Source organism: Episyrphus balteatus, chromosome 2, assembly GCF_945859705.1.
Source record: "Episyrphus balteatus chromosome 2, idEpiBalt1.1, whole genome shotgun sequence".
NCBI classification, from domain to species: domain Eukaryota; kingdom Metazoa; phylum Arthropoda; class Insecta; order Diptera; family Syrphidae; genus Episyrphus; species Episyrphus balteatus.
The window spans coordinates 63537805-63552233 of NC_079135.1; the positions used below are offsets into that span (position 1 = coordinate 63537805).

The 14429-nt window shown below is 33.3% G+C and overlaps 1 protein-coding gene across 1 annotated transcript in view; it reads right to left on the minus strand.

Annotated features, from left to right (window-relative positions):
* LOC129912522 (transcription initiation factor TFIID subunit 8) overlaps positions 1–14429 on the minus strand; it is a 488289-nt gene that overhangs the window by 258530 nt on the left and 215330 nt on the right. The gene's annotated exons all lie outside the window — the stretch shown is intronic.

Genomic DNA, 14429 nt, shown 5'->3' on the forward strand with positions numbered 1-14429 from the left:
TGAAAGAAAATCTTTTAATTTTGGTTCATCTGTCTGCATGGTTGATACGTTAGCGATTTAAGAAAATACTTAATTTGGTATACTTTTACACAAACATGTTATTGGATTTTTCTCTGTTAATACCTAGAAATTTTATTACGGTTTTTTTAAGCGTTTAGAATGTTTTGATATTTTTGTTGGTTAGGTTAGGTTAGGTTAGGTAAATAGGGTAGTGCACAGCTAAGCTGCAGCATACACGGGGGCCTATTGGTCCATTGTGATTCCCTTTTATTTAAAAAATCTCATTGATGTTCCTAACTGTTCATCGGTTTACAAAAACTGGCTCATTTACGATCCATCCTGTACTTTCAATGAATTTTCTCATGTTAGCCATTGGCACTTGCCAATGCGCTAGATCGTCCAGTTCTCCTACGAACCTATTTCCGAAGTAACGGAGTTGGTTTGTTTGGAGGTTTGGACAATCGCAGAGCAGGTGTTTAATGGACTCTATTTCCTCTTCATCTTGACAGCTTCTGCAGAAATCAGGTGCAAATACACCCATTCTAATAGCCATTGTACCAATGGCACAATTACCCGTTAGTACACCTATCAAGATTCTAATGTTCTTTTTACTCAGGGATAAAATATATACCGAGTTCCTTTTTCGTTGATTTTAGGCCATAAACTTCTAGAGATAATACAATCGTGCCTAGTTTTCCAGGTGTTATTGATTTTTTCTTTAGTCATTAGGTCTATTTTCCTTTTGAGCACACCGATAGGGATATCTGGTCCCCTTACTAATTGGGTGCTGCTATCCTCTTTTGACGCTGACCCTAACCTAGCTAGTTCATCCACTATTTCATTCCCTTCTATATTGCTATGCCCGGGAACCCAGCAGAGTTTTACTTGGTTAGTGTAGCAAATGCTATTGATTTTCTTTCTGCAGTTTAAAACCGCTTTGGATCTTATCGTCTCACTGGCTAAAGCTTTGATAGCAGCCTGGCTGTCCACAAAGAATGTTATCTCCGAGGAGATTAGTTTTTCTTTGTGAACCAATTCTGCCGCTTTTTCTATAGCAAAAATTTCAGCTTGAAACACACTGCAGTCGTCTGGGAGTCTATATGATTCTCTAGTATTGAGAGGTTTACAGAACACCCCAGCTCCTGTTCCTGATTACATTTACATCCTTGTTCGCTAATAAGCGAATTGGAATCCCACCCCTCTCTTTCTGGTATTAAAATGGAGAAATTTTTATTGAAATCTACTAAAGGTGGAATGTAATCTGTAGTCTCATTCAAACCCGGATCTGTGTCGTATCTTTGCATGATAGACCCATGACCATAAGTGTTTTGCCTCGAGTAGCCCAATTCTTTTAATCGAAGTGCGCTTTTAGCTGCCGTGCATCTTATGAACTCGTCTAGGACCAGGATGTCTAAAATTATTTCCAACCTTGCTTGTAGCGTAGACCTTTGTGCCCCTGTAATCCCTATACACGCTAATCTCTGTACTTTGTTAAGGTTCTTGAGATAACGGTAAAAAATATGTTTTTTGTTCTAAACTCGTTATCTTTTAATCTAGAGCACATACACATTTTATTAAATTTTATTAATACGCACGCTGATAGTATTACCTTTCATTTGATATATCACACATAACGGTACGTGCTCTACAAGTTACACAATCCTTAATTGAAAAACTTGAAAAGTACGTCAAAACACCTGTGGAGATCTGTTGCCGATTTGTTGCCACCAGTGTAGGAGGTACCGTAACTTCAGTTTGAAATTTCGACATGGTTAGCTTTCAAAAATTCTTACTTTTTTGTAGGCATGGTAAAAATATGATTGAAATAATAAGCCTTCAGTTGATATACAATTTATTATAGGTTGTCATATAAAAAATATGGATTTAAAGGTGATGGAATAAAAAAAGGTAGATTTTTTCGATTTTTTTTTGTAAGAAAAATGATTTTTTAAGGTTTTAACTCTACCACGTGTGAATTGCACACATGATTTGTTTTTAATACACTCAAGAATCATCCCTTTAGGTTTTTTTTAATCTTATTCCGAAACACCCTGTATAATACATATATTGGACTTGAAATTAATTATTTAATATTAAACACACACTTAGCAGACAAAATTGAGGGTGTCACCACATAAATATGTACGTACAAGTAAGCATGATACTCGTAAACATATATGGTGTTAGGTTTCGGAAGATTTTGCTATACAAATACATAAACTAAACTACATAACTTCCATTTTTCCACTTTGTGGTCATCGCATTAATGTTCAGTTTTTGTTGAATGATAGAAACATGTCGAAAAGCTCTAAAAAAGTAAAGTTTCTTCCTTTGAAGATGAAACACATGCCATCACAAAATACAATCATGGTGGTGCATAGTTTTTGTTCTACTTGAACCTACAAGATTATTTAACTGTGTTGTTAACGAGGTCAAGGTGAGGTTACAACAAGGGGGGTCATTCCGTAATTTTTAAAAAGATAATCGACAAAACGATAATAATTCTTTCACAGTTTGAGAATCATAAAAATACATATTTCATATATTTTTACGGACAGTGAAGGTTTTAAAATGTTTTAGTAGCATTTCTAAAGATAAATTGTACCGAAATTAAATAAATTTATACTATATTCTTAACAGTTAGTAATTTGCCCGACCCATCGAAATAATGGAAAATACATTTCCTCTTATATCATATTTTTCTTGTTTTTACATAACGTACACGATTTAGCCTTTTTTCATACCTTATGCAAAAATATATTAGTAAATTGTTTAAAAATTTTAAGAGGGATTGTTCTTTAAAGTTCCGTATCTTTGGTTTGAAAAGTCATATAATCTTCTTTTAATGCTCTACGACTTGTATTATGCTAAAAAATTATGTTTCTATCATAGAAACTGAGAAAAATTAAAAAAAAAATAATAAATAAAATGACATCACCTCAAAACTGTTGTCCAGGACTTAAGCTTTTCTAACACCCTTCTTTCAGATTTGAAAATATCAGACGTCCTGTACCTATTTCGTTTCACAAAATGACTGTTTTTATACTAACTTTCCTGTTAGTACAGGAAAGTTATTTTGCTTTTGAAATTAAATTTTATCGCTATTCTTGAAAATTGATAATGTTTAATAGAGGATCATATTAAATCATGGGACTCTTTTATGTCCCTAAATGAAACTATTTATTATTTTCTGTTCTATGGGTCATCTATTGCGGAAGTTCTCGTACCATTCTTCTATAGAGAAACATTTAAATTTTTAAATTTTCCGTTTATTTTTGGCTGGTAAAACAAAATAAATGGGAAGTTTCATATGGTCATGATGGCCAAATGACATTGTAGAAAAGCGACAAATGGCCATATTCACGAATATGTTTGTTAACACTAAAATGCCGCTTTTATTGTAAAAGGTTTTTTTTATTTTAAACCTTTTGTTTTTAAGTTATTAAATTAATTTTCGTTGAGTTCCTTAGTTAAATGTCATATTTATATTTCTTTTCGTTTTTTATTTCTCGTGTGCAAACGTTATTGAACGTAAAATACGAATAGTCTAAAGCCTACCCAATCTATACCAAACAGAACAGGAACATGTTGCTAATCAAGAAGATAAGCTTAACATAGACACACAATGGCTGTCGAATTCCTAGAAGAAGTTTCTATAATATTTCCCCTCGCCTTTTTTGCAGATATCTACATTCCGATTTTATGTGTAGTACCTACAGCAGAATGCTAAAAGCAGACGAGGAATTCAATATTTATAAAGATGTGAACATAATCTAAATAAATGAAAAAGTAAGACATTTTTGTTAAGTTAAGTAATAGAAATATGGTCACTTTCACTACGGAAAAAAACTTGGAGCAAAATGAGATTCAAAGCAGAAAAACAAATTGAATCCACACATCTTGACTGAAGTCTACGAAACGTATTGAACAAGATTAATTTTTTGTTAATATGATTTGATGGAAAGAATATCAAAAATTTTTTAAAAATAAACGTAAGTTAAGTATACAAGTATGTATGTTATATAAAATCAAATACATGATTCGTCGAAATATTTTTTAGTGCAATCGACTTTGTTTCCAAATTCAAGGCAATTTTCTTTGTTCATTGAAGAATACCAATAGAACAATGCCTATGTCTATCATGGCAACAAAAAAACTCAAAAAATCGTTTTTCTTGATTTTTTTTTTCATGTTTGTTTGGACTTTTTTGGTATTTATTTTTTTTTTTTTTTCAGTTTAAAAAAAAAACAGTTTTCAGACAGTAAATTGATTCACTCAAAAATGTTTTAAATTCAATTTATCAAAATTATGCTTTGTTTAAGAGACACAGACATATGTATATTGTAATCCGCGGCAAGCCTCCCGGTTTTGTATTGTTCCCAGTGTAGCCAAAAGCCAATAGTGCAGATTTATCTGCATTTTGCAGATTTTTAACCTATTCCCAGACTTTTGAGAACCATAAATCTGCAGCTGAAACTTAACCTTTCAAAGATGAAAAAGGATTATATTCCAAAAACTCCAGTAAAATGTCAATTAAATTAAAGCCAAGGACGAACTAAAACATCATTTATTTGGCCAAAAACTACAATTTTTGCTATTATTTTTAGTTTAGTCTTCAAATCACCTGGAATTTTTTTCATAACGTTCTATTTTTTCTTTTTTGACTTCTTGATTTCATGATTTCTTAATTTCTAAAATGCAAATTATAAGAAAACTCATTACATTTTTGATTTTATATTGGAAAAAGCCCAACAATACAATAAAGCCACACTTCCAGGGAAGAAGCAATTGGTAAAAAACAATTTCAGCGAGGAAAATTGCTCTCGAACCTCGAAGTATTTTTTTTTAAATCAGTTCGCAAACTTTCTCCTAAATTTTGAGAAATCTGCATTGCAGATATTTAACTTGCGATATAGGTACTATAGGGCAAGTTTAGGATTCGTAAAAAAAATCGAACTCGAGATAACAATTTTACATGACATTACGATGATAGAGAATGCCAAAAAAGTGGGTCCGGCAATAAGAGCCAACTTTTAAAATAAAAAAAATCTGTCTGTCTGTCTGTCTGTCTGTCTGTCTGTCTGTCTGTCTGTCTGTCTGTCTGTCTGTCTGTCTGTCTGTCTGTCTGTCTGTCTGTCTGTCTGTCTGTCTGTCTGTCTGTCTGTCTGTCTGTCTGTCTGTCTGTCTGTCTGTCTGTCTGTCTGTCTGTCTGTCTGTCTGTCTGTCTGTCTGTCTGTCTGTCTGTCTGTCTGTCTGTCTGTCTGTCTGTCTGTCTGTCTGTCTGTCTGTCTGTCTGTCTGTCTGTCTGTCTGTCTGTCTGTCTGTCTGTCTGTCTGTCTGTCTGTCTGTCTGTCTGTCTGTCTGTCTGTCTGTCTGTCTGTCTGTCTGTCTGTCTGTCTGTCTGTCTGTCTGTCTGTCTGTCTGTCTGTCTGTCTGTCTGTCTGTCTGTCTGTCTGTCTGTCTGTCTGTCTGTCTGTCTGTCTGTCTGTCTGTCTGTCTGTCTGTCTGTCTGTCTGTCTGTCTGTCTGTCTGTCTGTCTGTCTGTCTGTCTGTCTGTCTGTCTGTCTGTCTGTCTGTCTGTCTGTCTGTCTGTCTGTCTGTCTGTCTGTCTGTCTGTCTGTCTGTCTGTCTGTCTGTCTGTCTGTCTGTCTGTCTGTCTGTCTGTCTGTCTGTCTGTCTGTCTGTCTGTCTGTCTGTCTGTCTGTCTGTCTGTCTGTCTGTCTGTCTGTCTGTCTGTCTGTCTGTCTGTCTGTCTGTCTGTCTGTCTGTCTGTCTGTCTGTCTGTCTGTCTGTCTGTCTGTCTGTCTGTCTGTCTGTCTGTCTGTCTGTCTGTCTGTCTGTCTGTCTGTCTGTCTGTCTGTCTGTCTGTCTGTCTGTCTGTCTGTCTGTCTGTCTGTCTGTCTGTCTGTCTGTCTGTCTGTCTGTCTGTCTGTCTGTCTGTCTGTCTGTCTGTCTGTCTGTCTGTCTGTCTGTCTGTCTGTCTGTCTGTCTGTCTGTCTGTCTGTCTGTCTGTCTGTCTGTCTGTCTGTCTGTCTGTCTGTCTGTCTGTCTGTCTGTGTGTCTGTCTCTATCTGGAGCTGCAGCCTAAACGAGTGAAGTGATTTTCTTCAAACTTGGTAGTTAGCAGTTTTTGGTGATTCCCTAGAGGGGAAATTGAATTTTTTTTTTTTACGACCAAAACTAACGGTACCTGCCATATAACGGAAATAGAAAAGTTAATTTTTTTCAAAAACGACTCTAACGATTTTGATTAAAATTTTTGTGTGTAGTACTACACATAAGAGCCAACTTTTGAAATAAAAAAAATATTTTTTGTACCGTTATTAACGGTACCTGTCATAGAACGGTTTTTTTCGTTTCTGAATATCTCGTACAACATTAACCCGATTTAAATGAAAATTTTTATACAAAAGTATTTAAGTAAAGATAATATTAAAAATATTTCAAAATTTTTTTTTGAAAAATCAATTTTTTGAAAGCGGATCAATGAAAAATTTTGAAACTTTGTTTTTATGCGTAAATTAATTATTTCTTCAAAATGGCATTCCAACTTTTTTTTCGAAAAATGTTAAACATTTTTTATATATAAAAAATTATTTTTTAAAAAAACGGCTCCTACAATTTTCGATTTTTTTTTTCTAAAAATACCTTTTTATACAAGAAATAAAATGGCATATTTCTTTTTCTTTTTAAGATCATTTAAAACGGTCTTTTAATTAATTATAAAAACAGATTTAATTTTTTTATACTACTTATGAAATTTCTTCAAAATATCAAATTTTAAATTTCTTGTATAAAACATTAACATTATAGTTAATAAAACATTAACATTATAGTTACTTTAAGCATAAGAGCAAGTACGTGCGACCCCAGTCGTGCAATTTATTTTAGTCGTTTTTGCAGATTGTTCCAAATATTTTCATGGAAACTGATTGTTCCATTTCTGAGGCCAACTGGAATGCTGGTGTTTTTGCATTTGCTTGTATGTAGGTACCAAATTCTTTAAAATAGTGTCAGTTTGTTGATAAATTACATATAAAATTGACATAAAAATAAGAAAAACGGAGCAAAATATGATGTTTTTTTTTACAAAAAGAAGAGAGTTTTTTTTTGTCAAAAAACTCTGTTTAAACCCTGATTTTTCAATCGTCAGAAGAATAAATGACAATATAAAAAAAAAACATTTATTTCTAAGAATAAGCTCTATCTGAGGTTTATCTGACTATTGAAAAATTCGCCCAAAAAGTTTCAAAACAATAATTTTATTGATGGAATATCATCTACAAATTATACTTTTATATTAGTTAAATTGTAGATCATACATTATTTATATAAATTTTAAACAAATTTGGTTGATATACGGGAAGGGCCGACATGGAGGACAAATTTTTGTTTTGTATCATTTTAAAGCTTATTATTTCAGCTTTAATTATTCAACTCAATCATATCTATATGACGTCTAAAAAAAAGGAATAATTCTTATAGCTAACCATGTGGAAATTGCAAACTGAAATTACGGTACTTCCTAAACTGATGGTTGCTCATCGGCAACAGATCTCCACAGGTATCTTGTGGTTATTTTGAAGTTTTTCAATTTAAGATTGTTATGTGTGATGTATCAAATGAAAGGTTATTTTATCTTTATGCGAAATAAAGTTAAATCTATGTGCTCTATGTAGATCAAAATATATAACGTGTTATAAAAAGACCATCTGCCACAATCTCAGAATTGTGAATATAAAAGCAATTGGAATTTTGTACAGATATAGTTCTGCATTATCTATCAACAGAACATATTTATTTCATCTATCTATTAAAATAAAAAGATATAAATGCAAAACGGTAAACAAATTGGGACACAAAAACTTGATTTTTCCGTTTTTTAATCAAAAATCATTTTTACATATGCATGCGCATAATTAATCAGCCTTATCACAAATTCCATCGTAGGTGAAAATATCCTACGTTTCTCGATAAAACTATCTCAAAATCCAACGTAGTAAATTCGGAGTGGAAAACGTTCTACGATTTTCGAAATTCGTAAAAAACAGGAATCAGTGAATTCGGGTGGAATGGAACCTTTTTTTTTCTACGACAGAATATTTGTGTCGGAGTCTGAATGAAAACGGTTTTATTTTTGTAAAATGAAAGTTATTTGCATGTTGAGTGAAGTAATTTACAATTTTTTTGGTTAAAAAATATAATTTGTTTTATTTTAAAGTTCAAAACAACAAATAATTCCCAAACTCAAAGGCAACTGAGTTGTTAAGTTGGTTCGATAGGAATTCTTGTACATATAAAAAGCCAATTGAAATAAAAGAAAAAAGTTAATTCCATTAGAATGATTACAAAATATTTATTAATATGGGCCTTACTAATAAATCAATCGCTAAATACGCATTTGGATAGATACCTACTCAAATTTTAAACACGTCCTTAAATGTGGTTTTACCAGTAACAAAATTAACCAGTTCTTTTACTAACTAGCGCTCTATTACTAAATTTATTGCAATTTATAACTGCAAAATTTATTAAAACTCTTAAGATGTACATAGATACGAAATAAAAAAAGTCTTGCCCGAAGCCGGAATCGAACCCCAGACCTCTTAGATACCTTTTAGGTAGGTATGCAAAATATTTCTCTTTAAGTCTGTCGCCTTATTTTTTTTTTTTAATTCATTTTTATTTTTCATCATCTTAAAATTATCTTAAAGCTAGACAAAAATTTATAAAAACTAGCCTACTTATCATATACTTACAACTAACTTACTGGCCCTATACGGGCACTCTTAAGTTATTCTTCATTTTTTGAAGTTATACTTCTTTTGCGGCGGTGAACCATGAAAATTTACTTTTTGACAAGAATGTCAAAGGGATTATGACGCGATCGCCATCTCCCAGACTGACAACTGAGCAGCAGGGCTGTCGTTTCACCTTTAGAGTTGACAGGTCTTTAGCATTTAAAAATGCAGAACGAGACAACTCAACTCAGACGACTCAACTCAGACAACTCAACTCAGACGACTCAACTCAGACGACTCAACTCAGACAACTCAACTCAGACAACTCAACTCAGGCGACTCAACTCAGACGACTCAACTCAGACGACTTAACTCAGCCGACTCAACTCAGACGACTCAACTCAGACAATTCAACTCAGACAACTCAACTCAGACAATTCAACTCAGACAACTCAACTCAGACGACTTAACTCAGTCGGCTTAACTCAGACGACTTAACTCAGACGACTCAACTCAGACGACTCAACTCAGATGACTCAACTCAGACGACTCAACTCAGATGACTCAACTCAGACGTCTCAACTCAGACGACTCAACTCAGACAATTCAACTCAGACAACTCAACTCAGACAACCCAACTCAGTCAACTCAACGATATGAGTAAATTTCACAGAATAAATTGAAAACAACATGGATGTAAGGGGGGTGGAAGAATCAAATTAGTGTTCACTTGATATATAAAAAAAAACGAAGTGTGGATTAATAAAAAATTGTTTTTAAAATATTTTTGTGTAATTGAACGTGTTTTTATTTTTTTGGACAAATAATGGAAAACAAAAATTTAAATACCTTATTTATGGGTAAAGAAAAAAAACAACATAGACTAAAATTAAACCTATATTGATAGATAGGACATCAATTGTACTATACAATTTATTTTTTTTTTCTCAAAAAAATAGCCCTAGAAAGTGGTATGAAGATTCTTAACTTACAATTATAGAGATTTTTCCTTGCATAACTATTTTCAGTTAAGTCAGATTGTCTTGGGTTAAAAAGATCTAGCATTAAAAAAGTTTTCTAAGATCACCATAAGCTGAGATTGTTAAGAAATTACGCTGTTTGATTATTTTAATAAAAATATAAAACAAAAATAATAAAAATTAAAAATATCAAATAAAATTCACTTACATAAATATACTGAGTGAGAAGTATAACTTCAGTCGCGTGTACATGTGTACACACACTCTTTTTTTTTTTAATACTAATGCCTTTCGGCCTTAAAACTAATTTAATTCAAATATTTATTTCATGGTTTTATTTTTGTCCAAGAAATAATTTTAAAAAAACTTTTATTTTTCTCTTTATTTTTTTTACTTATTTTTAAAACTTACAAACTAATTAAAACTACCTAAACTACTTAAAACTACTTAAAAACTAGAACAGCCACAGCAAGCAATTTTTTTTGTATTTTTTTTTTGTTTTTTTTTTGTATTTTTTTTTTTGTATTTGTTTTGTATTTTTTTGCATTTTTTTTGTATTTTTTTTGTGCCACCCCGACTGTCCCTACTTAAAACTGAACACCTTAAACTATGTAAGCCGGCCAAGGCATAAAAAACAAAGACCACTTTAACATATCAAACTACATATTACTAAGCCACCAAAACTGGTTCTCCTGCTTTACCCTATCTCTTCGGTCCCGATCGGACACAGTCCTACTGAACCGAAGACACCCTTCTCCGCCTAATGCGAGGATGTCCCCGTCATACAGCAGTCGCCTGTCCACGGTTCTTCGCCCGCCGTGGTAGATTAGCGGAACTGCCAATCTATCCTGTACAAGCCCCCGACTATCTAAATAGAGGAATGCCTCAGGCGGAATATAGCCGCTTAAACACACACTCTTGAAGTATTCGTCGTTAGGGTAGTAAGCCTTAAAAATGTAGCTATTTGAAGAGGCCAGCGCTCTTGAAACGTGGCCACGAACAAGCTTCAGCATAAAGTTATCAATTCTATTTATGTTGGCCCTTTTGTATAAAACCTCATTGGAATAGTAATGCGTGTAATCAGATTCGGGTGTTATGTGCAGACCAAAGCAACGACTAAGACACTGCCTCTCAAACACCCGAAACTTTTCCATTTGAGATGGAGCAACGTTGAACCACACAGGGCATCCATAGACAATCATCGGCCGGATGAGGGCCATGTAGCAAATCACCTTAACCCTGGTGTCAAGCCGACTGCTATAAAACAGCCGTTTCTTCAGGGCAAAAGCTCCCCTAGCCCTGGCCAGAGCAGCATCCATTTCGCGTATCCCCTGATGCCCTAGCCAAAGGAGTCCTAAATAGTCATCACAATATCGCTGAATTTTGTCAAAGTCACGTTGAAAGAGAATTCTGATGACCTCAACTTTTGGAGCTGAGTCTGCCGCATTAGACCGGTCGGCCATCCTCACATAGTACTGAACGAATTCAAATTTGTCACATGCAAGGAATATATCTTTTTCCAAACATTTTTGCACTGATTTTCCGTTTTGACATTAAACAGCTTATTTCGAGTTAGAAAGCTTTCAATGCGGCAAAGTTTTTTTCGATTCCACTCGGAATTAGTGATGACAGCTTGTCGTAGATCGGGACGTAGCTCTCCGTGCGGAGATTTATTACGATGTAATTAGTGATAGGGCTGAATATTTACTATGTCCTATAATAAGTTTTATAATTTCAAGCGCCCAAAAAATTCTTAAAAATAAAAACCCACTCAAAAATACTTAAAAAAATAGGTGTTTTCAAAAATTCATATTTCAAAACACAACGCCTGCGCTTTAGAAAAAAATTCGTAGTGGACGCCTACTTTTTGTATTCATTTACTTTTCAATGGCATCTTTAAAATTGTCAAAAAAAAAATGTCCCCTACCAATGTATAATAACACATTGTCATTTTAATGTTATCATTTTAAGAAACCTTTCATAACTTTGTTTTGATATTTCTTAGAATTATTAGAATTGACCTAATGATAAAATTATTTATCGATATAAAAATTCAACTCTCTACGACTTACCATTTTTTCGCTATGTCGTCTTACCCCTATTAAATTTTTGAATTTCAAAAAATCCCTTCTAAGAGCTCACTTTCAAGTTTATACCAAGCAAATAAGATATCAACGATTTTTTTATCGATTATAACTTAAGCTGTACGTTCATTACACTGGTTTACAAGGGTTTACTTTTCTGAAGGTTTTCGGTGTGCTGAACTCGAATCCGAAGTCAGAAACAACTAATCAGCTCCCGTTTATTTACTGTTAGAAAATGCAATAAAACGTTTTTTTGAGTTCTTCGGACCTTATTCTTTTGTATAAGGAAAATTGTTTGAGCATATTTAGTTACGGTTTCTATAAGATACCTGTGTAAATCTTTTCAATATCTTTTGTATTGCCCGAGATATCTTAAAATGAAGTAAGTGGGTTTGGCTTCATATATCATAAAGGAGATAATGACGTTATTAAATTTATAAAAATACCAAACAACTGAGGATATCTTGGGCAGTAAAAAGATATCGGAAAGATTTACACAGATTTAAAGGTGGAACAACGACAATTTTACTTATATAAATGAATAAGGTCCGAAGTACTGCATTTTCTTAGGGTAATATTTAAAAAAAAACGGAAGCTGATGAATTTTTTTTTACTTCGGATTCGAGTTCAGCACACCGAAAACCTTCAGAAAAGTATATTTTTGTTTCGGCAAAAAAAAAAGTTTAATTTTGTTAACCAGTGTTATAGATCACCAATTTTTGCTGTCGTTTTTTCGTTTCATCGTGTTTCAAATCACAACGATACTAAAGAAGTTTTCACTTCAAAGACAGCTTTTCAAATTCCATAAAAACCATCTCAACCAAATTTGAAGAAAATCTGTCCACTCGTAAAGGCTGTGGAAATTTGTATAGATGGCCTCAAAAGATTTAAGAAAATTTATAAGTTGTTCACTATGGCGTATACGTACTTTACTTAATAGATTCGTAACAAACTTGAATTTTTTTTTTCTACCGTATAAGCCGAAATAAAATAAATATATTCTTAATTTTCAAACCAAGTCAACCATTTTGTCCATATAACGAACTATCCACTTAATAAATTACCTCTATAATTCTATGAAATGCCAAACTTTTGACTCCCTTTACTAATGAGAAATTATTTTTCTACAAAATAGTCAAATAAATTCACGATAGATTTTTTACCGTAAAAAGAAAAAAAAAATAAATAATATAAAATGTACCTACCCTAAACAAACAACCACTACTTGTAAAACAAATAATAACTTTTATTTTTTTCTAGCACTAGACTCTCAGAACTATAGCAAAGAGTTTACCTTTCGGTATTGGGATAGAAGTGAAGAAAGTTTGGCCAAGTTTTGTGTTGCCATACCAGTCAGTAGTAATACGATGAAAAAATCTCAATTTCCGGCAGCTGAACGGAAGTAGAAAGTATTATTCTTTAAAATGGAACAAGAGTAAAAAAAGCAATAACTCTAAAATTAAATAAAAGAAGTTTGCTTAATGAGCTATTCCAAAAAATGGTGTTTTCAGTAGTATCTTGTTTGATTTTTATAAAAATATCGATTCATTCATCTTCTACCCAAGAACCATTCAAGTAATTTGACATACTAATGGACTACAAAAAACTTTAGTGTTAAGGAGCGAAAAAGGGCAGGATTATTTTGATGATAAATAGTCAAGTTGATGTGGGTCCACTTTTCAATTGCGCAAAGGGTTGGAGTGTGTTTTGTTAATCGTGTTCAGAACGAAAATAAATGTTGTTAACTTTATTTAAAAAATTTGTAAAAAATATGGAAATATAAACCAATATTAAAACCAATAAAGTTTGTTCATCTGTGTGTGAATATAAATTAAAGTGTTTTTTTTTAATTTTGTTTGAGAATGGCTTGGTGCCATTATTCTTTTCTCACCACGGTCTCGCCATTATATTAAAAATGATGTAGCTTATCAACTTCAACCACAATACGGCCTGTGGGTAAATACAAATTTTAATTTCAAGTGGTTAAAATTCACGGTTAATAAGCGCATCATTCATACATGTTTTATTTATCGAAGTCCCAACCTGGACAGTATTTCAACTTCTAACGAATTTGATGCTCTGTCCGACTCCATCCAAAGGATTGTTTCCCTGCATCCTCACACTGGGCGATCATTACGGGCGATTTCAATGTACACAATTCTTCGTGGCTTCGCTATTCTGGCCAGACAACACCCGAAGGAAGGTATGTTGAGATCTTCGCTGAATTAAACCATCTAACTCAGCTTGTTGACGAGCCAACTCGAATTTCGGACGTTGTGGGCCAAGCTGAAAACACCATAGACCTGTTTCTTACCTCGGACCCAGATAAATACACTGTTAGTGTATTATCGCTTCTAGGCAAGTCAGATCATTGTGTCATATCTGCAAATTTCTCATGTCTCCAAAATCCAGTTAAAGAAAAATCACCAAAGAGAACTGTTTGGCAATACGAGAAAGCCAACTGGGAGGGACTCAACGATTTCTTTAAAAACTTTAACTGGTCGCTATGCTTCCTCGATAGTGACGTTGATTCCAGTGCAGATATGATCACAAATTTAATTCTCTCCGGAATGAGAAATTTTATCCCGAATAGGGTTAAAACAATCAAACCGAAAGAGAATGCA